Source organism: Falco peregrinus, chromosome 4, assembly GCF_023634155.1.
Source record: "Falco peregrinus isolate bFalPer1 chromosome 4, bFalPer1.pri, whole genome shotgun sequence".
Taxonomy (NCBI): domain Eukaryota; kingdom Metazoa; phylum Chordata; class Aves; order Falconiformes; family Falconidae; genus Falco; species Falco peregrinus.
Genome location: NC_073724.1, coordinates 31,597,960 through 31,624,498, shown reverse-complemented (window position 1 = coordinate 31,624,498; position 26,539 = coordinate 31,597,960).

Below are 26,539 nucleotides of genomic sequence, written 5' to 3'. Positions count from 1 at the left end.
TGAAGGCAGGACAATAATTTTGCCAACCAGAAATTGCAAAAGCAATCATAGCACTGTGCAAGTTAAACTTTATGTAAAACTATCTGTGTCTACTAATTGTCTAGTTTTTGTGATGCCTTTTAAAAGGCTGGTAAGGGAGAACACTAGGAAAAAAAAAAAAGGTATGTTGGAATTCACTATGCTTCATACCAAACTCCTTTAGGAATTCAGCTGACTATGGAAGAGCACACAGTGACAGAAAAAGTTAGCAGGAATTCCAGCTTAAATTCACTCTTGGGCTTCTGCTGTCATTATCAGCAGCATCACCACTACTGTAATGGTGCCCAAACAAAGATAGTTGCTGTGATGTGCACCATATCAATACAGGCTAATAAAAAGAGTCCCATGAAGCTTCCAGTCCTAACTTGAAGGTCTCCTTTTAGTGTCAGTTCCCAGAAAACATTTTCTCTTCTGTTTTCAGAACAGGACTGTGAAACACTCCTCACTTACAGCATGCCCTGCACACTTCACATGAAGCTGCAGTTTCACAAGATTGGAGATGAGCCATCCAACAGTACTCAAAAATCAGGAGGTGCCAGAGTACCCAAGTGAATATGCTGTATCCTGTCCTTCATCACCCACTGACAGCCAGCACTCTGGACTCTGATAAGAAGAAAGAATTACATGCCTTCAACCCAAATAAGAATGAGCTTCATGTCCAAAATGCAGTCAACACAGCAACCTCTCGATGTCAAAAGCTACTATGCATTTTGATACTATGTTACATGATTACCTTACATGATATTAAATGGGGATTTTGTGATCCCTGATCTAATATAAAGGAACTTCCATTTTAGACCATCCCAAAACAAACTATGACTCCCATTATATTTATCACCCTTCCCAACACAATTTAGCTCTCAGTTACTCTTCCTTTAGTCTCTAATCCCCTAACAAGAAAGCTCCCAGAGGGAAACCTGCAAAATAGATAAGTGAATTCTACAAAATTATTCACTTTTCACATAGTTTAACAGATTTGTTAGTGCAGCAAATAATCTGTTACTAATTAGCACAGGAGTGCCTACATCACTAACTAAACACAGCAAAACTGCATTCCTTTGCAAGCTCATCACTTCATACTACTTCTGTAGCATATCATTATCTCCTGTATTTTAATTTGAGAAAATCAGATCTGCCCTTTCTGACCACAGCACATACAATGTGAGTCTTAATTATTATTTTTTTTCCACAAGGCACTGTAAATACATATATGTTCCAGGAAGCTTAAAGATGTTAAATTGCAAAATGTTATTTTATACAATTAAATAACAAATGCTGCCCCATGAGTCTACCCTTTCTCAGTGCACTGTTTGATGCATCATAAATATAGCACTTCCTAACTATCTACTGCTAGAGTTTGCAGACTTGATATTCATTTAGCTCTGTGTGTGTATGTGTATGTGTATTTGTTAGTTTATCATCTTCATGGGTTTTGTAGTATATCATTTATGCTGCAATACTCAACTATTTTCTCTAGCTACAAATCTTTTCTGAGAGAAGCAAGAAACAATGACTTAAAACAGAAAATTCCTCTGCTAATCATCAAAGACAAGCTATAAACAGCCATCTTTGAGACCTCTCAAATAAAAGATTGCCTTTATAGTGGAAAGCATAAGATGACCTAAACACAAGGGAGACCATAACATTTCCCTCTAATTCATATGGATAAAACAGACGTGTTAATGCACACTCACGAGAGAGTTCTGAAAATCTTGCATAAATGTTCTCCATAATAGAAGTCCATATGTTTTCAGCCATAGTCCCTCCTTTTCAGCCTCTGTTAGGATACACAGCCATGCATGCTAGCTGAGAATGGTGGGCAGACTCTGGGTTACAAAAATTAACAGTCACTGAAATTGCTTACAAGACAGGTACAGAATTCTTCGTATGTCCATTCCAAGTCTCAGTCTGCTCCTAATAGCAAGCTGTACCTTAAAGACACAGTCAGACACCAAGATACTAATTTTAACATATATTTCAAGTCGAATGGTTAGGAAAATAGAAGTTTGGTTATACTACCCTTAAGGTTTCTCCAGTCAACAGCACAGGAAGAGTCTGCTTCTAATCTAATCTTGTTGATTTCAGGAAAGATTCAGTCAAGTCACAAAACAGCAAAACTTCTGCAAAGTCAGGCCCTGACATGTTTTATAATTTTGAATGGAATTATGACATTGCATAAATTTGTGTTTCCTGAAAGGTGATGGCAGCAGGACTTATTGGGAAATGGGAAAGCCAGGACCCCAGTGCCTGAGGGGGAAAAAATGTTTATTACTTATGGACAGGACAGATTGAGGATACACAGGACAAGAATTAACAGGCATAATCTTCAGTAAAGGGTCTTGACTAATGCTACCTGACTAATTCCATTCATTTACTTAAAACTTCCTCTGGCACCTGTCCCAGTCTCGAACCATCTCACATCATGAAATTCACATTTAATATCTTCAATAATTCAGCTTTTCAATTAGTCAGCCAATCAATTATTCAGCTATTGATCTGCCCCAGAAGAAAAATAAAACTTTAATGGATGGACAGTTTACCTTTCACAAACAGGAGAAACTGAGTTGCTGATTACAGCTTAGATTTGGTTTCTGCCCAGCCACAACACTCTGGGGGAAACAAAACTGTCTATTTTTTTTTTCCCTTTGCAGTTCTCAGATTAGCCCTGTTACAGATACAGAAAATGAGAAACATCTAAAAGTTTCTGAGTCTCTGCCACCATGAGTAACATTACAGGTGATGCTTATCTACCTCATTTGCTTCTTGCTTAGGAAATCATTAGAACTAAAACGATGCTTTGTGCCGGAGATAATTAAACATGCTCCTCTAAAAGCTATTATGGAATTTTTAAAACTCAGTTGCATTGTTTTGTTTCTTGCTTTTACTATGCTAGATGTAATTTCTTCATAACGGAACCTTTCAAAAGGTTTTTCTTTCTTCTTATGAGCTCCTTACTTCTGATCTACATCTTTCTTTTTAAACCTGCTACCCACCAGTTCCTCCTCCTGCCTTTCTCAGTGACCATTAGGCTGAAAGGCCATCTCTTCCAATCTCCTCTCAAAAGACTGATGCTGAGCCTTGTAACTTTCTACAAGGACTGTGCTTACTTTGGAATAGCTCCTACAGTTGGACACTGGCATCCCAAAGCACTGAGACCCTCTTAAACAACTTGGCCAACCAAGTTCATCCCAGGGCACAGACCTTATTCCTGCAATTACTCCAGCTTCTGTGCTGCTTAAATGCTGCCACCACCAGTTTCATATCCTCCTGTCAGCACCAAAAAGGGAAAGCACAGCCGGCCAGTTACTGAAACACCACCATAAGCTTACAGGGTATTTTTTAAATCAAATCTGCTTTCTACTTTCACAGTCTCTAGCTCTTCATTCTATTCCATTTCTGGAAGGAAAGAAGGAGGAGAAACCAGAAGTAAAACCAAAGGAGAATATCTTACACGCTTTCCAGAAACAAAGGCAGCTGTTTTCAAAACATTTTATGATGAACCACAGGTATCACAGGTTTGGTATTTTTATCAGTAAGACTAGCAAAGGAAAGTGAGAGGAAAGTGGGTCACAGATTGGCCTCAACCACCAGTCCCCCTGCACAGAGACAGTCAGCCCAGTACAGGTGCTAAACTAACCCAAAAGGGGCAAGGTGCCTGCATCTCCTGCTAGAGCTCTCAGCACTTATATGGTTCTTACCACACTTACCAATGCCCCTGTCAGCTGAGCTCACACTACTCTGACCATTACTGGTTATGCCATAGGCTGATGAAAGGTCTAAGACCTACCTTAGGGAAGGAGGGGAGAGCTCATGCAACATTTGTGATATATAGTACACTAACACATGCACCTGTAAGAGATTTTAGCTTCATGATAAAGTATTTTTCCCAACTGCAGGCACAGGAAACACAGCAGCCATTGCTTTGCATGATTGTAGCAAAGTACTATTTACAGACATGCTACTTACAATACAGACATGCTATAAAATGTATCCATCTTGAAAATGAGCTTTCAATGCAGTGAAGAATTTCTAATCAATAATTTGTAGCTTGTGATCATTTTAAATCACAACAGTGAATGCAAGCAATGGCACTTCAAAAACAGGCACAACTCTAATTTTTGGTTTAATGTGTACCAAATTTATGTAAGCTTGTGCAGATAAGTATTTCTTTTAGTCAAGCACAAATATACAAATAATAAATCAATTTCATCAAATTACTGGGAAATAGTCCCTGAAGAGGAAAAAAATCGGTAGCTTTACATTAATGCCAATAGAACTTGAATCACAAAACTGTCAAAGATAGCTTATTAGTTACTTTAAATAGGCATTCAATAATTGAAGTACCCTGAGGAATAATTGCAGGCTATATTAAGATGACGGGAGTTTAAATTCATACAGCTAAGAGTACATGCCATGAAGTGCCAAAGACACGTTGAATGAGTCCCAGTTTCCTTTGTATCTATTCCTACCCCCGCATTTCTCCTCCCTCTTATCTATGTACAAAAAACAACCAAGTGCTTTCAATCTAAGTCAATTCTTTTAGATCTTTGGAAAAGCGCAAACGCACAGAACTGACCTGAGAAAAGAAGCATCAGTGAAACCTCCCTGAGAAACGCACTACACTTGTACTATTCATCAGCTGGGAAGTGCCTTCACCAGAGTGAGACTGCCCAGAAATGCACCTGTGTGGTAAACAGCAGATGAATGGAAGGCGCTCCTTACACAGTCTCTCCTAATGTATCAGTAATATCATGGTATTCATGCTAAATTTCTGGAATGCTAGCATTTCTCACAAAGTCTTGAGCACCATCTCTGAAAAATACATATCCCATCAGGAGACTATCTCACTTGAAGACAGGCAGTTTTTCTCTCCTTCCTTTCTACCAGCTTAGACAAGGCAAAGGCACCAAAGGATGCCAAAATCTCTGTAGAACAATGGAAAAGAACCAGACATGATACAGGGTGCTTGGCCTGATTCTGGATGCCTCTGCTCTCACTAGTCTGGTGTTTTCTTCCCCCATGTGTCTCTCTATTTTTTACAGATTGTAAACTCACCAGTTCTACCACCTGCCTATATCCCGAACGCCTCTCATCAATGAGACTGCTTACAGTGTTGTTCAGGCAGAGCTTGCCTGGATGTTCCCACGTTTCTTTTCAGCCACATCTTTGCAGGGAGGTACAGGCCAACACTCCATGAACTGGAAACTGAACAACCTCACATGAGATTCACTGCCATGAAAAAAATGCTTCTGAAATATATATGAAAATCAGCAGCAGGGGGGGAAAAAATGCAGTACATTACCACTGCTATTTAGTGGCAAATCACTAACTCCACAGTTCATTGCTGTGAGAGACCAAAGATCTTTTCTCCCTGCAGTGAAACAGCCCAAATTTTAAAGCAGTTACAACTGAAGTGTATGATGTTAAATAGGAGAATATAATAGGAAAAAAAATACAGGAACATAGAAATTATTTTGATTTACACAAAAAAACAGTTATTATTTTACACGGCTAAATGTTAGCACTAACATATACAAAAATAAAATTATGCAAGCAGACACTTCTGTTCCTGTACTTAGTGTCCTAAACAAGTAGCTTGAATTCCACAAGCAAGGAGCATCTTCAAGTCCACATAACCTTTACAATACTTTCAGAACACTCTGAAAATCAGATTACTTCTATTTAGGATCTCACATGCTTATTTTTAGGCAGAAATGCAAGCCACCCAGACTGAATGTTTTGGCCTATGGATAAAATTGACAGTAAAATGCATCTGCAAAGGATCCACAGGACAGGGCAATAGCAGTGTTTGCCAGATCAATAAGACTAGTTGCTTTGATTTATTTGGCTTTAAAGAAGGCAGTGCATCTTTTCAGATTAATGTATCTTTTACCCTCTGGCATTCTTTATTTTTTTCTCTCCAAAAATCCATGTTCCAGCTTATGCTGGAAGTTGCGTTCTCAGTCTAATAATTAGTTGTTGTATTGGGTTTGTGTGGCAAGGTTTGGGGAGGTGTGGGGTGTGTGTGTGTGTGTGTGTGTGTGTGCGTACTACAGAGATGGCTTCTGTGAGAAGATGCCAGAGTCTTCCCCCATGTCTGACAGAGCCAGTGCCAGCCAGTTCCAAGAGAGACCCACTGCTGGCCAAGGCTGACGCCATCAGCAACAGTGGTAGCCCCTCTGAGATAATATATTTAAGCAGGGATGGTGGGGTGGTGGAACTGCTGCACAGCAGCAGCTGGAAGACAGAGTGAGAATATGTGAGAGAAACAACTCTGCAGACACCATGGCCAGTGAAGAAAGAGGGGAGGAGGTGCTCCAGGCACCACAGCAGAGATTCCCCTGCAGCCCATAACTGTTAAGACTGGAGCAGATATCCACCTGCAGCTCGTGGAGGACCCCACACTGGAGCGGTGGGTGCCCAAAGGAGGTGACTGTGACCCCATGGGAAGCTCACACTGGAGCAGGCTCCTGGCAGGACCTGCGGCCCCATGGAGAGAGGAGCCCAGGCTGGAGCAGGTTTGCTGGCAGGACCTATGACCCCGAGGGGGACCCACGCTGGAGCAGCCTGTGCCTGAGGGGCTGCACCCTGTGGAAGGGACCCACGCTGGAGCAGTTCGTGAAGAACTGCAGCCCGTGGGAAGGACTCATGTTGGAGAAGTTCGTGGAGGGCTGTCTCCTGTGGGAAGGACCCCACGCTGGAGCAGGGGAAGAGTGTGAGGAGTCCCCCCTCAGAGGAGGAAGGAGCAGCAGAGACAGCTGTGATGGACTGACCGACACCCCCATTCCCTGACTCCCTGCGCTGCTTTGTGGGAGAAGGTAGAGAAAATGTGGAGTAAAGCTAAGCCCAAGAAGAAGAGAAGGGTGGGGGGAAGGTGTTTGAGATTTGTTTTTTTCTCATTACCCTACTCTGATTTGATAATAAATTAAAATAATTTCCCTGAGTCTGTTTTGCCTGTACAGTAATGATGAATCTCCCCCTGTCCGTATCTCGACCCACGAGCCTTTCATTATATTTTCTCTTCCCTGTCCAGCTGAGGAGGGGAGTGACAGAGCAGCTTCAGTGGGACCTAGGCACCCAGCCAGGGTCAACCCACCACAGTTACATTAATCAGTTTAAAAATTAATTCCCAATGAAGTGAAATTTCTTGTTTACATGTCACTTTCCCTTTGAGATATAAAAGACAAAGCATAAATACAGCACTATTTAAGTAACTGCTGGAAAAATATAGTTTATCTGATGTGAAATTTCCTTCTTTTTTTAGCTCTTTGCTTTTCTTAGCTTTTTCTTTTTTCCATGTCCTTTTGAGGAGCACCAAGGTTTGCATTTAAAATTAAAATCTCCAAGCAAAATCATCATCAGTTCTAAGTACTATAGTACACTCCTGTATTCAGAGTACACTATATAGCTCAGCAACTACCTTGAAATACTAGACTTTTTCATCTCTGTAATTTCCAAGTGGGGCCGATACATACCTTTATTCAGCCTTATACTTTAGAGACATACTTAGTCTTGAAATATGTTGATCTGCAAATAAAGCAAGGTTTTTTCCTCAGAAGTTCAACAGGCTGACTGTATTGTAGCCATACTGTGATTATATTGCTAATAATCGTAATTTCTCAGGCTATGAGATACAACTCTAGTTTGTGACACTGTTACTAGTTGCAGGGTAGGAAATACTTCAGTGAAAAGCCAGTATTATCTTTTCCACCACTGAAAAAATAAAATCTTTGTATGCAGATTTCTGTATACAGACTTCTCTACAAATGGTGATTTCTGTATTTTCACATCACTCCTAAACAGGGGGATGCCTGAGCTCCTTTGATTAATATACATCAGAAAACAGGCTGCATGGAGAGCGCTTTGGGTCAGAAAAGCCCTCCCTGAAGTCATGTCTGATTCTTAGAAGTTTGAAACAAGAAAGTTATTTCCTTCAAGCCTCCAAGTGCACCAGGCATCAGAGAGAGCATTCCCTCCTGGGAAGCTGCTGCTAAACCCAGGCGTTAGGAGTACATCTGTAACTACTGAATTCAAAAAGCAATGTTCTACATGTTATCTTTGAAGTTTATCTCAAGGCCCAATGGGTATAAACAGAAGCAATCCTTAAACTTCTCCCCTCAGAATTCCACCGTAACTACCCAAGGCAACCAACACTTGTGCACACAGGGACTCTCAAAGTATCTTATTAATGTCTAAGTATACATGCAAACTGTTAAGAAGTATACACTGACAAGCAAAGAAACAGATTAACCCTGCAGACCTTTAGGGGAGGGGAAAAAAAAAAAAAAAAAAAAAAAGGCTGTTTTCTTTGGTTAGAGACAAGCCATTGCTTCCTCAGCGAGTTTAATATTTTCCTCCCACACTACGTTTATTTTTTATTTTAATTCTTTCCTGCAGCACTGTCTGAAGGGCCTTCTACTGTGTGCTTGGCAGCCATTCTTGCACTGTCCAGCTGCTTTCACTTGCCATTGATGCCAGGATGCCTTTTCTATCAATGGATAAAATTTACAAGCATGTTACAAGCAAAATTACAGGTAGTCTTCCTGCTCAACAGGAACAGTATTGAATTACGATTTCCAGAGGCGTATCTTCCACAAACAATGTATGCAGTTTCTCATTTCCTCTTGGCAGGAATGGTGTATGCAATCTCTGCTGATTGCTTCCTGTAACACACTTCTAAATGCACACGCGTGTGCACACACACACAAATTAAGATACTGATTAGTTTAGGCAAATCCTTCTCAGTTTAAACTATCCATATAGGAAAATAACCTGAGACACACCACAGCAGTAGAACCTTAATGTTTATCTCCTTCCATGGAATGCAGCAGGATTTTGCAGATGTTTAATTCACCCGTGTATGAAGCCAGGCACAGGTAAAAGTGCTCAGAACAATTTGCTGTTAGATCAGCTTTGAAAATTACACCTAAGCTATCTTTCAAAAACAGTTCATTTCTTAACCTAGAAGTGAATAAGCTAAATGTCCTGACAAGACTTAGAGCTGTCCAATGTCAGCAATACTAGTATGAAAGACTTTTCTCATGTATGCACTTTGGCAGTATCCAACTTGTGTTCTGAAGTTCAAAATTCAGACTTAGAGTAAACATAAGTAAATGTGTGTCCTGGTTTCAGATGGGGTAGAGGTAATTTCCTTCTTACTACCTGGTGCAGTGCTGTGTTTGGGATTTGGTGTGAGAACAATGTTGGTAACGCACTGATGTTTTTGGTTGTTGCTGGGTGATGTTTATACGAAGTCAAGGACTTTTCAGTTTCTCAGGCCCTGCCAGCGGGAGGGCTGGAGGGGCACAAGAAATTGGGAGGGGACACAGCCAGGACAGCTGACTCAAACTAACCAAAGGGATATTCCATACCATATGACGTCATGCTGAGTATATATAAGCTGGGGGAAGAAGAAGGAAGGGGGGGATGTTTGGCATTATGGCGTTTGTCTTCCCGAGTAACCGTTACATGTGATGGAGCCCGGCTTTTCTGGGAATGGCTGAACACCTGCCTGCCCATGGGAAGTGGTGAATGGATTCCTTGTTTTGCTTCGCTTGCGTGTGTGGCTTTTGCTTTACTTGTCAAACTGTCTTTATCTCGACCCACAAGTTTTCTCACTTTTACTCTTCCAGTCCTCACCCCCATCCCACCGTGGGGGCAGTGAGCAAGCAGCTACGTGGTGCTTAGTCACCAGCCAGGGTTAAACCTAAACCACAACAACGTGCCAGACACCAAAAGACCACAGAAGACACTGATAAATCAGTCCATATTAAATGTGACAATATTACCCAAATAAGTGACGTCTAGTAGATTATGCACCTGATAAAAGTCAGGACATTTAAGCTGTTACTGGCTCTGGCTATAACTTGTTAGACGATACCTGGAAAGTATAGACTTCTCATGCTTCCTACCCCTCTATGTATATCCTCCAGACCTTTTACAGTGCTTCCAGTGTGAGGTTCTGTTTAAAAATATCACATTTTCGCATGCATATCCCACAAGCTACCTGTGAAAAACTAAAAATTTACCAGCACAGATTGTAAGTGTGTATAATTGATACCAAGGTTACCTAAGAGATCACCTTTCCTGCTATCTTCCCAGTCCCAAGTCCCCACAACCTTCTTTCTTTTCCCAGTACATTCCTTGTCTCTCATTATCTAAGGGATGCATTTCCAAACACTACTTTTTTGTAAGGGTAAAAACTGAACACATGAAAATACGTGTACTCAACACTTGCCTGCTGCCGTTGTATTTCTGTTTTTCATGAAGACATGAAGAAAGGAACATGTGGAGCCAACAGGGATCTGTTCCATTTTAAGTGCAGTAACATATAAAATATGGTCCAACTGGCTAATGCTTCTCAACACAGGGTGAGACAAAGAGGTTATTGCAATGGTGCACAGGGACTGTACACTGCAACATGCCTTCCAGGACTGCCTGAGCTTAAAACAGTGGCGACACCACAGTGACCTCCATCTTTTTTATAACTAGGATATATACTTTCCCTACTTGCCACCTAATTCCCATAATACAAAGCAAAACAGGAGTACATTCAGTCCAACTTCCTCTTTTTTAATGACTGATCTGAATACAAATGTCAAGACTTGGGTAATGTGTGAGTTTGGGTAGTTTTGCCTACACAAATATACACAGAGTATTAGCATTATTAAAGTATAAAGTATTAGCTTAATATTACATTAAGATTATGTTGGTTGGATAACTAGAAATTGATGGCATGAGTCAGAAAAATAACCTTTGAATGGGATGGGTTCTCTTACAAAAAGGATCACTGCAGAAACCTATGCAGTGGTAAGTGTCAGAAAACAAGATTAAAAAGTTAGAGAAGATGAAGATAAAAAGAAAGGCCCGATACAAAAAGAGGGCTTTTTTTACACTCGAAAGGCTTTCAAACTGAAATATTGTTGATTTAGACGTAAGCTCTCAGAGGTTAATTTCTTTAATGCAATTCTGCATTCAGATGACGAGCCCCAGATAAATGCGCAGCTGACTCTGTTGACTGCACAGTGAATTTTACCTCTTGCTTTCCAAGTGCCATTCAGTTAGCTCTGGTTTTGATTCCTTAGTTTACTGCTTCTGCAGTAGCAGGAGTTTTTAAGCTATTGTTTGTTTGCTTGAATTCATTACTCCTCTATCACTTGACAACAGCTATACATTCCATTTTTTTCAGTGGAAAACACCACAAAGGTTTAAGATCTCATTTTTGACAGGCATCTTTTTGAAAACTACTATTCATGAGGAGGTGGGTTGTTACATACCAATTACTCACTTTTATGAAAACAAATTGCACTTGTTTTTTGTAAGAAGAAAAAAAATCACTATTAATTTAATACTTGAAAATCCAATATATTTGTGTACATTTATTATTTTCTAGACCCAGTGTATTTTCACAACACTTCAACCTCCAAACTCTTGCAGACCTTTGCTGCATAATGAGATATGAGGCTTACATAACCCCATAAATCAAGAATTAAAAAAACACCATATGTAATAACAGCCCAAAATTTCAAGATTAGAAGTGGCAAAAGTCCAATCTCCTAATTACTTAGTAATACCTTTCTATATTGTTTAACAATGACTGAGGACAATAAGGGTCTGACCTTACTCCCATCAGACACTACAAGAACCTTGGCACTTATTTCGATGAAATCACAAGCAAGCCTTTAATTATTTCTATATTTAGATTCTTACATTGCAGTCCAGTGGATATAACAAAATGCCATGTTCAGTGACTTCAGCTCCGTTTGACATCCATATACTTGACAAGCATTTGTATGTTGGGTTTTTTTTTTTTCCCTTTATGGTCTCATTCAAATGAAGCAATCACTAAGAATCTGAAGGGACAGACCACACACTACACATTAATCAAGGTGCTGTAAACAGAAACAACTCTCATTCTGAAAGATGTATGGTTAATACCATCTAAAGCACTCCAAACACTCAGCTTTTACAAATTAATTTAATAGGGGTGTCATTGCAATACGCAGAGTGGGCTACCTCTGATTCATTCTAATCATATGAAAGTCACACACTTTGCTCTCACATACAGTTAGCAGCCTACAGTAATTGTTCCAACCCTCAGTGATTAGTTTATTTTGTACCTTATTTTGCATACAAATGCATAAATCCATTAGACCAATTCCAGACCACCAAATTTTGGAATCTTATCAAACCACACAGCTGATGATCTGAGGCAGGATTTGATCAAGACAACACAGCAAACATTCAAAAAATAACAATTAGGGCAACAGTCACCTGGAAAGGTAATACCATTTTGTCTTGCCTTTTTCTTCTTTACGTTCCCAGCCCTCTTAGTATCCAACTATCTTCAAATACCAAAATAACAACATAAACTCTCATCCTGCAGTCTTTCAGAGTTGGTACACATGGGTAAGATTTGCAGATAAGGGAATATATTACAGGTTTGTACCTCCAGTTTTGGCAAAGGACAGACTTAGACAATTATCTGTATAAGTCTCTAGCTGACTGGCCTTTATTAAAAAAAAAAAAAAAAGAAAAAACAACAGCACTATTTAACTCAAAACAATGTGTTTTCTTCTCGGGGAGAAGCAGGGTGGTGTTTTTCTGGTTTTACATTGATGCAAGCATCTCCTGACTGTCCCAAGTTATAGAAGACACTGGACAGCAACCAAAACGACTAACATTTGTTTAGTCAGTGAGATTAGATACATGACAGTTAAAAATTTTGAGGAAAAATGGCTGGGACACTGTCTAAGAGAAGATTCTCCAATAGAACAAACCACAAACTAAGAGGGAACCAGTACAGACCACATCTTTGGATTACAGAGTTCACAGGATCTCAGACTGCCTGAGGCTGGATGTCACCTCCGGAGAGCATCCAATCCAACACCCTGCTCAAAGCAGGGTCAGCTACAGCAGGTTGTTCAGGGATGTAGACAGTCAGGTTTGGAGTACTTTCAAGAATGGTGACTCTAGAACCTCTCTGGACATCCTGTGCCAGTGTTTGACTATCCTGACAGCAAAAAGATTTTTTTCTTCTTTATGTGCAATTCCATGTAAATTTCATAAATATCCCTATATTTCAGTGTGTGCCTATTGCCTCTCACTCTGCTGTCAGGAAGAGTCTGGGTCCACCTTCTTTACTCCCCTGCATCAGGTACTGAGACACACTAATGACATTCACTCTGAGCCTTCTCTTCACCATGCTGAACAGTCCCAGCTCTCTCAGCCTCTCCTCATATGACAGATGCTCCAATTCCTTACTCATTTTTGCGGCCTTTTGCTGGACTTGCTCCAGTATATGCATGCCTCTCTTGTACTGGGGAGCTAATACAGTGCAGGACTGATTCAGTCCTGTACCAATACAACCCAGGATGCTATTGCCCTCCTTCGCTGCAAGGGCACACTGCTGTCTCATGTTTAAATTCTTTACTACCTGAACTAGAAGAGGGGTTGTCCTCCAGCTTTTACTGCCATATGGAGTCATTCCTTCCAAGATATGAAACTCTACATTTCTTTTTCTTGACCTTCATGAAGTTCCTATCAGTCTGTTTCTCTTGCTTATCCTTGTCCCTCTGAATAGCAGCCCTGCCCTCAGTGTGTTTGTGACTCCCCCCAAATTCGTGTCACTAGCAAACTGCTGGGAATGCTTTTTATTGTCCTTTATGTATCACACAAAAATCAATTTGTAATGAAAATAGTATGTATTAGAGATGGTTCACATTACTGGAAAAAAAAGCTGGAGCTTGGCTAGCAATACAAAAATGATAAAGTCAATGACCTGGGTAACTCTATGTCAATAAGTGTATACCATCACAGACAAAGCAGTAAATTGGCTGATTCAGAATATAGCCACGATATAATGAAAATCACTGCTCTATGGAAAATAGATCTTACATTTTGATGGGACACTGTATTTGGTTATTTTGTGTTTCATTTAATGGTAAGTATCTTCATAAAACTTCCCATGAACATTATGATAAACTATTTACTTGTGTCACATGACAAAGGAATAACAGCACAATGCATAACTGTACTAAACACAGTGAGGACTGGTTGATGGATGGGTCTCAACAATAACCATAAATCTCAGACCATTGTGCTGTGACAACTTTTTTGCCAAGACTGGCAGGGTTTGCTTCTGAACTGACCATAAGTCCTCATGAGAACATGTGTTATGAAAAACGCAGAAGAAAAAATCCAACACTTGCAGATGACAAAAGGGCAACAGCACAAATTAATTGTGATGACATAAAAGATTGATCTGAATGGCTTCGGTGAAATAGGTTCATTTAAGCAACAGCAATTTTAATACAGTCAAATATACAAATCTAGTTAACAAGAACATATGCTAAAGCACATAATAGATGGAGGACTCTAATCTCAAATTTAGAAGGATGCTGGGGACCATGGTAGATTACTGACTGAACTGAAGCTCCAAATGCAATGCTATGATAAATATAGATGTCCAGACTGCAAGTGAAGGACTGGAAGTGACCTAGGAAAAACTGCGAGAAAGACACAAGTTCAGAAAACTGGCAACCATGACTAAGTGACTTAATCTACCAAAGAGCGTTTAATTAGCCCCCTTGATCACAGTAGAGAAGCACCACCATCAGGAAGACACATTAAAAGAAATCTCAGCATAATGAACATCAGAGAGAAATCTGGACTAGAAACAAGGCATACCATTGTAACTGTATGGGCAAATATATTCTAAGGAAAGCTTACTAGAAATGCATGCTACTATCCACTCCATGTCAACAGAGATATTTTTCTATACAATATGTCGGGGGGGGGGGGGGGGGGGGCGGAATTACAGGCTTGGTGCAGGATTGGACTGAGCTGAACATTGAGACTGTTTGCGTAGTGAGCATTTTTTCTCACTATGTGCAGGCAATGTTTGTTCAAACAATTTTTAAAATTTTACATAGGGAACTGCAGGTTATGATGTGCAGTTGAAACCACTGGGCTGTATCCTTCTACTTTATCCTGATATTTTCTTCCTGTCTCAATTCACATGTACTCTATTACTTACCTTACCCTAATATCCTACTATCATGTCTTAATATTTGTTGTTTTCCCTGCATTCTGCACCGAGTGTTGGTACTGAAACCAAGTTTACAAGCTGCACGTAACACCATTAAGTCCTTTGAAGACAGGCAAGTCAGGAAATTATTGTCCAACAGCACTTTGGATCAAGAAAGTGATCTGGAGTCTTGTTTATCACCAAGACTTCCAGTTGCAGGGCTGAGTACTGCCTCTTACTGTTTGTTTCAGTCACTTAATAGAGGACAGAGTGTTTTAGAGTTGATCATTCCACCAGAAATCAAGACAGCATAATCTTCATGTAGCATATGACCAGTCATTTAATATCCTAATATATGTTCAGTTCTGTACCAATGGAGGACAAATCTTCATCTCTGATACAACTGTAGGAAACTGTGAGCCATTTGGGAACAAGGTAATTCCAGGCATAAGAATTAAATAGCTCTTAAACTGTCTGAATTTGGGTAATTCCAGGCAAATAACTGGAGAGCAGTATGATGAATACATCATCTCATGTTAAGCTTCTATGTACTGCCAATGTAAAAATAATCATTCTAGACTTACTTCTCACACCAAACCTATTTTAGGCAGCTCTATGAAAACCCAGCTACCACCAAAATCCCTCCCAGTAAGTCCAGTTTCAGTGCAACCAGATTTGCTTCCTTAGCAGAAATTTTATATATCCATAGCATGAGTAAGTGTAAACCTCTATCAAACTGCATTCCCATTATTCACAATTATGTCCTTGACTCAGAGAACTGCAAGTACAGTACATTCTGCTGTTTCTTTTGCTGCATCCATGCTGTTGATTCTCCCACCAGAAAAGTTTTCAAGAGGACCAAGCTGTTGTTATGACTCATAGTAAACACCAACGCAAAGCAAGTAGCCCAATGTTCTTCTTCACTCATTTCACTCACACACACACAGTTAGAAAGGAGAAGAAAAAAAGAGAAAGAAGAAAATAGCAAAGATTCAGCTCTTATAAGCTTGTCCATGATGAGAAATGAGAAGGCTGGGGAGGACTAGACAAGAGACGAACAAAAATACCACAGCAATTCAACACATGGTGAGGAGGTGGAGTGGGATAACGCTACAGAAATGAATGCTTATGACTCTCTTGCATCATCGCCCCCAAAATAATCAGCCAAGAGAAGTAATTAACAGGTTTTGCTTAAGTATATATACATGTATATGTAGAAAGGAACAGAATGAAAGGAACTGATCAAAACCTCCATCTCAAATGAGGGATGGGTTCAATCTATTACTTAGTAGCCAAACATAAGCTCTAGGTGCCATCAAACTCTAAATTTGAGTTGCAAGATTTCTGACAACAGTGTCTGTCTTAACATGAATTCAGTGGGTTATGGCACAGTGATAAAATCAAAGACCACAACTCTAAAATGGTTTATTAAATCCTCAAATAGCACTTCTGAATGTAAAGGTTTAAGAAGTTTCTAGAAACCCAAGCTTCACCGAATTTATGAACTTTACATGCTAGTAAGAGAGAGACACAACCCTGGAACGAAGGGCTTTAGTTGGACAATGCTGATGGGTTCTACCTGAGAAGTGAAGACAAAGACCTAGGGCTCTCCACAAGGCCAAACCATATCTACTACTGCATCTACTCCTTCATGGGTCTTAAACCATATGGATGACCAAATATGTGGCAATACAAGATGCTCTTCATCTTTGTCAGTCAGACTACCTTTTTTCTGAATCTGTATTTAGGAACGTAATTTGAGATTCTTGTATTTGGCTTGAACTTTGAACCACTTTGTGAAACTGAACAGTTACGTATATTCAACATGCAAACAAATGGAAAATAAAATGCCCTGCTACATATAAAAACTATTCCATTTGTTTTCTGATATTCTATCATAAGCTGTTTTTAAAAAAAGACAGAGGTGTAGCTAAAAGAAGGCTGGCAAATGTGCTATATAAACAAAATAAAAAATATAAATTCCCTCAAAAGGTTTATCTATTTCAGAGTGGTCATTGCTAATTTTAAGTAAAGCAATGAAAGGATACAGCTATCCAAACATTATGGGTTTTTTATATTTGAAACAATTTCTAAACCATTATTCTCTTTATTGTTCAGTTAAAGATCAACATTCAGGTAATGCTGAAATATTTATCATCATATTTGTCCTTAAGCAAAATCAACTTGGAGATTATTTTTAGAATGAAAGTTCCCTTAAGAAATATGAAAGAAAATATGGGTCACTTTTGGTTTTTTAATTAAATACAGAATCATATATCATGGCCTGCTTTAAATAAGTTTTCATTTGGGCATTTTTTTTAAAAATGACTGTTATTCAAATTAAAACTTCCTCTTAAATCTCCAAGCTGACATGATGATTCACTCTGTGAGGGGGCCACCAACCTTTACGAAGTCGACAAGATTCCCAAGTGTACATCAGTTCCAGGATGGCTTTTAGACAGGTCAATGATCTCTTCCCTAAAAAGAATGGCAAAATAAGAAGCAATCTTGCCTATACCGACACAAAAATGCTGAGGTGCTGAATAAAGAATTCACCTGCAAGTCCAGTCAGGCAATTACTGATCAGCTGGTAACTTTCCATTCTGGTGTTCTATTGCTCAAAGTCAACCTCAATATTCCCTTTCTAGAATAGACATTTTAATCTGGGAGAATTCAGAAACCATATTTGGCAACCTAAATTATTCCTCCAAAGGACGAGACACAAGACTGAATTCACTTCCCTAGAAATGGATTTGAAAATTTCTTTGTTCACAGTATCATGATTAAAGAATAAATTACATTTAATTGTGTTTACAATTACATATTTGAAATGCATGCCCTTTCTGTAAATAATTTTGGGTTTACCATTTTCTTCTCTGGAAAAAGCCATTTAAAAAAGCCCCATTGCATATGTCCCCATCAGCAATAAGTTCCTTCTCAGTATAGCTGCAATCAATACTAAGGCTTTTCTGCACACTCAGCAACAGATTTAGGGACTCAAAACAGCAGTAGGTGGCCACATGCAACTACTAAAAATGTCACTCTGTTAGTTAATGTTTGATAGCAAGCATTGAACTACACAGCAGGAATAACTATAACCACAGAGGACAATGGAAAAATGATTGACGACTTCCTCTAGCTTAAGGAAAGCACCAGGAGAAGTTTCAAATGGAGAGAAAATTAAAATAGAAGAATCATAAAAACAACTCATAAAATAGTCCCACTCAGAAAGACTAGGGTTAGAAAAAATGTTGCCATGGGGTTTAGGGGAGACATCTACCACAGATTTTGGGATGATGGCCTGGAAGAATGCTGAGTTTCTGGGCAGAACAAAGAAGATTTAATGTAGCCATGGGAGCTATCACCAGTCAAGAATGACCTCAAGAATGACTTCATTTCAGAATGGGTGTTCTTGTAGAATTTAGACAATTTTGATCCAGGATTAATCAGTTTTTATGTATGCCCACTTATTACCTTGTCTGTGCTATTACCTTGTCACCAAACTGCAAGTGAGAGGAAGTTCCAGAGCCTACAAGGTGCTACAAGAAGAGAAGGGGCTCAGCAAAGAAATGAGTGCCTGCAGCCCAAGCAAAGAGACTGTCAGGAGTAGTAGGGAGCTGACTCTCCAGCCTCTGAAGTAATGGAAAAGAAACTTTCCATGGATTGAAGAGGGCTTTGCAGAAGTTATTTGCAGATGATACAAAGTTGGGCAGGAGTGTTGATCTGCTTGAGGGCAGGGAGGCTCTACAGAGGGATCTGGACAGGCTGGACCAATGGGCCAAGCCCAGTTGTATGAGGTTCCACAAGGCTCAGTGCCGGGTCCTGCACTTTGGTCACAACAGCCCCACACAACACTACAGGCCTGGGGAAAAGTGGCTGGAAAGCTGCCTGGTGGAAAGGACCTGGGGGTGTTGGTCGACAGCCACCTGAATATGAGCTGGCAGTGTGCCCGGGTGGCCAAGAAGGCCAACAGTATCCTGGCTTGTACCACAGATAGTGTGGCCAGCAGGACCAGGGCAGTGATCGTCCCCCTGTACGTGGCACTGGTGAGGCCACACCTTGAACACTGTGTTCAGTTTTGGGCCCCTCACTGCAAGACAGACATTGAGGTGCTGGAGTGTGTCCAAAGAAGGCCAACAAAGCTGGTGAAGGGTCTGGAGTACAAGTCTGAGGAGCAGCTGAGGGAACGGGCTACTTAGTGTGGAAAAGGAGGCTGAGGGGAGACCTTCTTGCTCTCTACAACTACCTGAAAGGAGCCTGTAGGCAGGTGGGTGTCAGTCTCTTTTCCCAAGTAAAAAGCAGTAGGACAAGAGGAAAGCACCTCAAGTTGCACCAGAGGATGTTTAATTGGATATTAGGAAAAAATTCTCCACTGAAGGGGTTGTCAAGCATTGGAACAGGCTGCCCAGAGTAGTGGTTGTGTTCCTATCCCTGAAGATATTTAGAAGACATGCAGATGTGGCGCTTAGGGAGATGGTTTAGTGGTGGATTTGGCAGTCCTGAGTTAACAGTTGGACTTGATGATCTTAAAGGTCTTTTCCAACCTAAATGATTTTATGATTGTATCCTATGAATTTGCTGCAACCCAGGAAGCTACTGAGCTGTCTGAAACCGGAAGGAAACAAGAATCCAACTGCAATGACACAGTGGCAGAAGGAGATTTAATTATGTACCTTTACCCTTATCGTATCTCTAGTCACCTTCAGCTTTCATCATTTAAGGAAAAAACCTGCTAACTATTCTAATTTATATTCTCATAAAACCTGACATCTCTTCCATTTAAAATCTTGTAGTCTTCTTTGAGAGTCCACTTTAAGGAAAAGTTTTGAACAAATCCACCTCAAAGTTCTGGAGAACTGGCCAAGTTCTCCAGTTACACCAGACATGGCACTACCAAAATGCTAAGAGAGCTGTAGTTCCTTCACTAGCACTGGTTGTGGTGCTGCACAGCCACACAATCATCATCTGCTTTACCAGCCATTTAGATCAGGACAGAGCCTGGTTAAACACCAGTCAGGAAATACAAGTGGGAGGACACAACATATAGTAACTGTATAGGATTTCTATCTGAGCAAAATGTCCTAAGCAGATATTCTTTCCTGTCATATCATTCCAATTAAGAAAAAAAACACTATTCCTGTCACTTTCACAGTCAGCAATCCAATGAGTAGCTGTAGCAGCATCTTCTGGAAGGAAGGAAATTCAATAAAAGGAAGCCAACAAGAAGAAAAGTTTAGAATCATACAGTGGTTAACTTGATTTAATCAATTGCCTTACCAAGCTAAGAAAGAGATCTGGCATGTGTCCTGTGCTGCAGAGACTGCAGCGGCATGCATCCAATTATATATATCTGGCATCTAAGTTTTTCTCCTCTCTGCTCCTCACCCTGCAGCTAAATTTGTAATAGAGGATGATCCCTCTCTTTCTCATCTCATATACAAGCACAAGTGAGGGATGGGGCCTACCACACAGTTGAATGGGCTGGTACTGCTTTGAGAGTGCAGGAGGGCACGCTTTTTGAAAATATTTGGCTGTTAGCCAAAGGCTAACATCTCTCTGCAGCTAATGCCATTACAAGCCAGTGGTATTTCAGAGAAGAAAATATAAATAAATATGTTCAACCGCTCTTCTTTTTTAACAAATAAGTTATGACCCAAGAGAAAGAAAAAAAAAAAAAAAGGGGGTGGGGTGGGGGGTGGGGAGTGAGGAATCTGGTGGGAAAAAAAGATGTAACCAGTGCCAACTATGAAAATAACTCCCGTGCCTGTACAATAGGTAGAAACCAAACATGCTGATGGTCTCACATTACTCTTTTTCTCAACACCGCCTTCTTTTACTATTTCAGCAGCCTTTGATATACACACATATTAGCTGCTTAGCTAAAAGAAGGCACAGAAGGGCATTATTCTCTCACTGCTGACACCTTAGATGGCTGTGTCACTTGCTCTTCACACAAGGAACAGTTTGACAAAGCCCCACATGCAATCAGGTCCCACATACTTGTCTCTGCTCAGTGTCACAAATGTGCAGGCCTAGCATCAGCTCTGGCTGGCTTCTGGCAGTGCCTACACAAAGCAGCACATGCATGCTATTAAAGGATACATGTATTATTCAGTGGGACACTGCCCAAACTTCACCCACTACACTGAGCAAAAGGAGTGCAGAAAAGGCACAGGTCAGGCAAGAGCATTCTTATGGGTGTTCATATACCAAACACTGCAGTTTATCGTTTAAATAAGTTTGTATGTAAAGTGAGAAAGAGACTATGTAACATACTATGCATTTATGATGCTTCCATAATCTGCCAGCCCACTTAAAAAGGGTCCTATGAACTGTCTGACTTTTCACTCTTACTTTTCCTCTCAGTTATTTTTTACTTTCTTTCCCTGAGCCTTAGTGCCACAGGCACCACTAAGAGAAACAGAAGAGGAAGTTGAAACAAATCAGCCAGCTGAGATCTGATGGGAAGCTGAAGGGTCTGGATACCCATTTTCAGTGAATGTCCCAGCAAATACTACCTGGGGGCTTTCAGTGTCCTCTTATAGCACAGTACATAACTGGGCCAAGAGGGGAAAAAAAACGCCCTTCTCTGCCCATAGGCTTTCACCATGTAGTACTGTGAGGGAGCCCTCTGAGCAGGCTCTCACCATGCTTTGCAGTGTAGGACTGAGTACAGCTGGGCATCTTTGCATAGACTGTCCTCTGCACTGGCAGCTGTGCAGGCCACAACATGGAGTAAGCAACATATTGCAGGAACATCCAGCTGCACCCTCCTCCTCAGCTCCAGTTTTATACTATTTGTGGGAAAATAATGGAAGATTGGCAAGGAGGATTGTAGACACGTTCAAGTGACTTCCAGCTAGGGTGTCAAAAAATACATATATCATACAAATTGTTGTTTGACCTTGTGTATTGGACACGTAGAACATCTGTGTTTAGATAATATGGGCCTGTGATAGACTCAGAGGCACTCTGTCGAACATGCTTGAGATTCTTGCCCTGCTGTGGGAAAGATCAAAGCACAGTGGTAAACTACACCTGCAGGAACCCCTGAAATACAGTGAAAACAGCATGTTCAGTGATCCTCTAGCACGGACCGAGCTCCGCAGTGCCTGCGTCCCAGCTTGTGTGCCTCTGCCCAGGTGCTGCTTCGAGGATCCCTCAGTTGGAAGGTAACAAAAATAAATTTACTCTTTGCATCTCATCTGTGGTTCTGTGGTTGTTCCTCCGTTCTGCCTGTGCTGGCTTGTGCAGTTTTTTCAATTTGCTGTGGGTCTGAGCTGTTTCACAAGTTTTGGAGCAAATATATCCTTCACAAGTCAGATGTTGGGGACTGCTACTCCATAGGACCTGACAAGGGAACTGGAAAGGAAAAGGGCACAGAAACTAGCCTGTCCTGTGTCTGAAGTAGGAATCACAAACCTCATTTTGATACTTCACCTCAGTCAGCAATTAACCCATACTGCTTTCCAAGAAAATCAGTGCTTATGCAGTCACTTCCAAAAATTTGTTGCACACGTAGCATGTATTTTTAAACTACCAAAATACAGGCAAGGTGATTTATTTCACCTTTTTACTGAAAACCAGACTACTCAAAAATTCATTTGGTTAAAAGTGGTTTGCAAGATGATTTTCAAAGAGTAGGTCTGTACAGTTCTTCATAGTTCCTTGATCCATGCCTTCTTCAGTCTCAATTTGTGGAACTCAGCATCAGCATTCATAAACATTGTTCTCAACCTATATATTTTCCGCATCTGTTTGCTTTCTTTGACACTGCTGAGTGTTGGCTATCAGCCATCTATTATAATCTTATTGTGTTCAGAAGAAAACTGGTGAAATGTTTTCATTATTGCATTCCCTGAAGCAGTTGCTTTTGCTTCTGATCTTTCACACACTTAGTTATATTAAGACTGTGTTATGAAAGACACCAGATGGACAGTGATGGAAAAATCACATCCTTGTTTTCAACAATACATGCCTTAGGTCATCGCCTCTCTTCCTCCCTATATCAGGAAACATTGCTACATTTCTTAGAAAAAGACTAAGGGGTGTAGCATGTGGAATTATCCCCAAATTCTATAAGCAGACAATTATATCAGACCACAAAATGGTTTCCAAAATAAAGGTACTGCAAACTAATACCCGTGGGATGAATTCTGCTGTAAACATGCCGAAGCTCTAGGTTTCTTCAGACTTGTACTCATCAGTTATTCCACAACTGTTTATATAGACATCTCTTGTGTTTATTATTTGTCATAAGCCGAATGTTGTTGGGTTTTTTCCATAGGAAAGGCGTAAGTTTCAAGATGAAACTGTGAAAGCCTCTTGCTAATTTTCTCTGGATCTTGAAATGAAGGATATAAGGGAATGAAGCAAGAGATTAGTAATGTTCACAAATAAAATGAGAGTGCCATCTCCATATTCGTGGAGGAAATTCCCTTTGCCTAGTACTCTGTCCATTCTATGCCTTTTGGCACCACCGTCTTTTTTCAGGCTGATACGCTACAGTTTAAATGCATGAAACAGTGAAAGAAGTCTGATATGTGGCTGATATGATTCCAGTGGGTTTTCCCAGTGGAGAACAGTAAGGGAAGTAAAGTGACAGTACAGGTTTAAAAAAAAAAAAAAAAAAAATCGAGTTAAAATCAGTTGCAGAAAGCTGAATTTCTCTCGGGATTTCTTGCAACTGACGGCACGGGATCGCTCCTTACTCATCTGCGAGCTGAAGTGCAGTATTTTCGGTGTCATAGTGCCCTCTAGCGAAAGAATAGCAATCTTCAAACAGGAGAGAGGAGCGTTTTTCAACAGGTTAAAAATGAGGTGGAAAAATGTCTTGAAACGGTGTGAGTCGATTTGTTAATGATCTTATAGCCACCAAGGGACTTAAGTGTTAATGTATGCCTCGGCTACGTTGCACGTAAAAAGCAGCCTTATTGTGGCAGCTGCTCCTGAAATCCTATCTGAAATCCTATCTGAAAATTGCAATTTGAGTCTAGGGCATAGCGCCGTAAGGCAGGTTCACCCAAAGGGGATGAAAGGAACATCCTGCAACTACATACACTTGTTGAAATATAAGACGACTATCTCCACCATGGTAATGAAGTTTTTCTGATTCTGTCACAGAAGGTAAGGACTGATACTGCATTGTACCCTAAATTCTTCCATGTTTCCTTAGGCAGCCTTTAGGTCTACAGAAAGGTAGGCATCCTCTACACTCCATGGTCAATACCATAACTTAAAACACTGTCATCTGAGAAGTCTAAATCTTATAAAATCTGGTTTTAAGCAACCACATTAATAATTTTATAAGGTAGCCATAACAGCTAACTTTTTTTGTTGTTGTTAATAATTGTATTTTTTGAACTGTCGTGAGAAGAATAAGCTAAAACACCAAAAAGTAATGCAGATCATCATGTGGAGTTTTTTATATACAGCTGAAAATATAATTCATTCATCTGGCCTTGCTGAAATCTACATTGGTAAGTCTGGCATAATTTTTCAACACATGTTCTGTCCTTTTCCGCACATAATTCAAGCATGTGGAATAGTGCATAGAAGTGAAACACAAGACTCATTTTAAAGCAACCATCTTCTAGACAATTTTATACAAAACAGAGGCAACCGGAGAAATCAGAGCTAATTAAAATGTGACTGTTATTTAAATTCCCTCCTTCCTGATACTTTGGGCTGCTCTGAAAGATGCATTTCTTACTGCTCATTCACTTTCTGCTGTGCCATAGAAAAAAAAGCTTTGTTCTGAAGTTTATTCCTTGAAGTGAAGAGTCTCACCTTCCTTACCAAGCTGGCTGACATTGCAAAGATTTGTAATACTAGCACAGTAACAGGTAATTCCCATTCCTTCCTCTTTCAACTAACCCAATTACCCAATTTACAGGCCTGCTAAAAAACTATGGGGGACCAGTAGAAATGTCACTAATGTGATCATAAAAACTCAGTGTTGACACAGACAAGCTGGCCATACTCCACCACTCAAGAAGACTGACAGACATCAGGGTAGTAGGGTACCTGCTACAAAGCTTCAAGGTGGTAACATCAGCTCCTTGCCAGTTTCTCCAGCTGGGGACAGTGGCATCCTGACTGCAGTACCATTGGTGGCAGAACTCACCTCAGCTTCTACCTGAGGTCTTAAAATGTTAGTGCAAACACATACTGAGTCCCATCTGGCACACTGCTAGCGCCAGCTGGAAAAATCAGCATCAGGCACCTGCAGTCCCAGTTGCAGCAAAACATACATTGAGCATCCCCAGCTGAACCAAATGCCTGTTGAGGTGGGCTGCTCTGCCAAGGATCCTTCTGCAGGCGCATCCCCATGCTGAACCCACCACGCGTGCCGGTACCCAGGCCTATGTGCAACAACCAGTTTCCACTTCCTTGGCACTATCAATGCACCTCCCCAACTGAAACCACTTTTGATAAGCAGAAATACCCAAGATGACAAGAAGTCAGTGGGGGTGGGTGGGTTTTCTTAATGCCGTCATCATTTCCACACTGCATGCTTTGAACTTCAATTTCCTCAGATGTCTGCAGAGGATTTCTGTTTTCTCCACCTTTTGACTCACCTTTGCACTTTGTGAGTACAGAGAGCGGCTAGCTCACTTTTGGTTTATAGGAAAGAATAAAAGACAGTGCTTAGTATCTGCGTGAAAAAAAACCCACACAACTCAGCAGTGGTCATCGACCCCTCCCCCAGCGGGAGCAGCCCAGGTGCGGGTTTCTGGCGAATCTCCCTGTTCCAAAGCCAGAAGAGGGATCTCTCTGGTTTAGTCTGACGCGCTGTCAGCAGGATGAACGCTTTTCCAGCCCAAAACACGGCCGCGGCGCCAGCCCACCCCGGGACGCCGTCACGGCCCCGAGCAAATGGCGGCCGCCGCAGTGACCGTCACCCGGCCTGGCGGCGCGAGCCGCAGCAGCGCCACCTGCCGGTGGCCACAGGCGCCGCAGCCCAACGGCCGCGCGGCGGCGCTGAGGGCGGGCAGCCCGGGAGGGGCCCTGCGGGGACAGGCGGCCGCCGCGGGGGCAGCCGGGGGCGCTGCTGCGGGCGGCCCGCGGGGAGGGCCCGGGCTGGGCACCCCGGCGGCAGCGGCGTCCCAGGCCGGGGAGCGGGGCTGCCGTGGGGGTGACCGACCGAGCGCGGGAGCGGGCACAGCCTCGCCCGGCCCCTCGCCGCGGGCCAGATCCTGCTCCGCTTCGGCAGGACCAAGCCGAGGCTGCTGCGTGTGCCCGAAGCCAAACGTCGCCGCCCTTCGCGGCTCGGCCACCCCCGTCAGCGCCCGGCCGGCTGCCGCGGGGCGGGCCTGGGCGGCGGCCTGGGCGGCGGGCCTGGGCGGCGGGCCTGGGCGGCGGGCTGCCCGCAGCGCCCGGGTTGCGCTGTGCCTCTACACTGCGGGTGCTGCAGCAAGAAGCAGCCCTTGCCTCCAGCTTCACACGCTGGTGCTGCCCTGCACCTTTCCA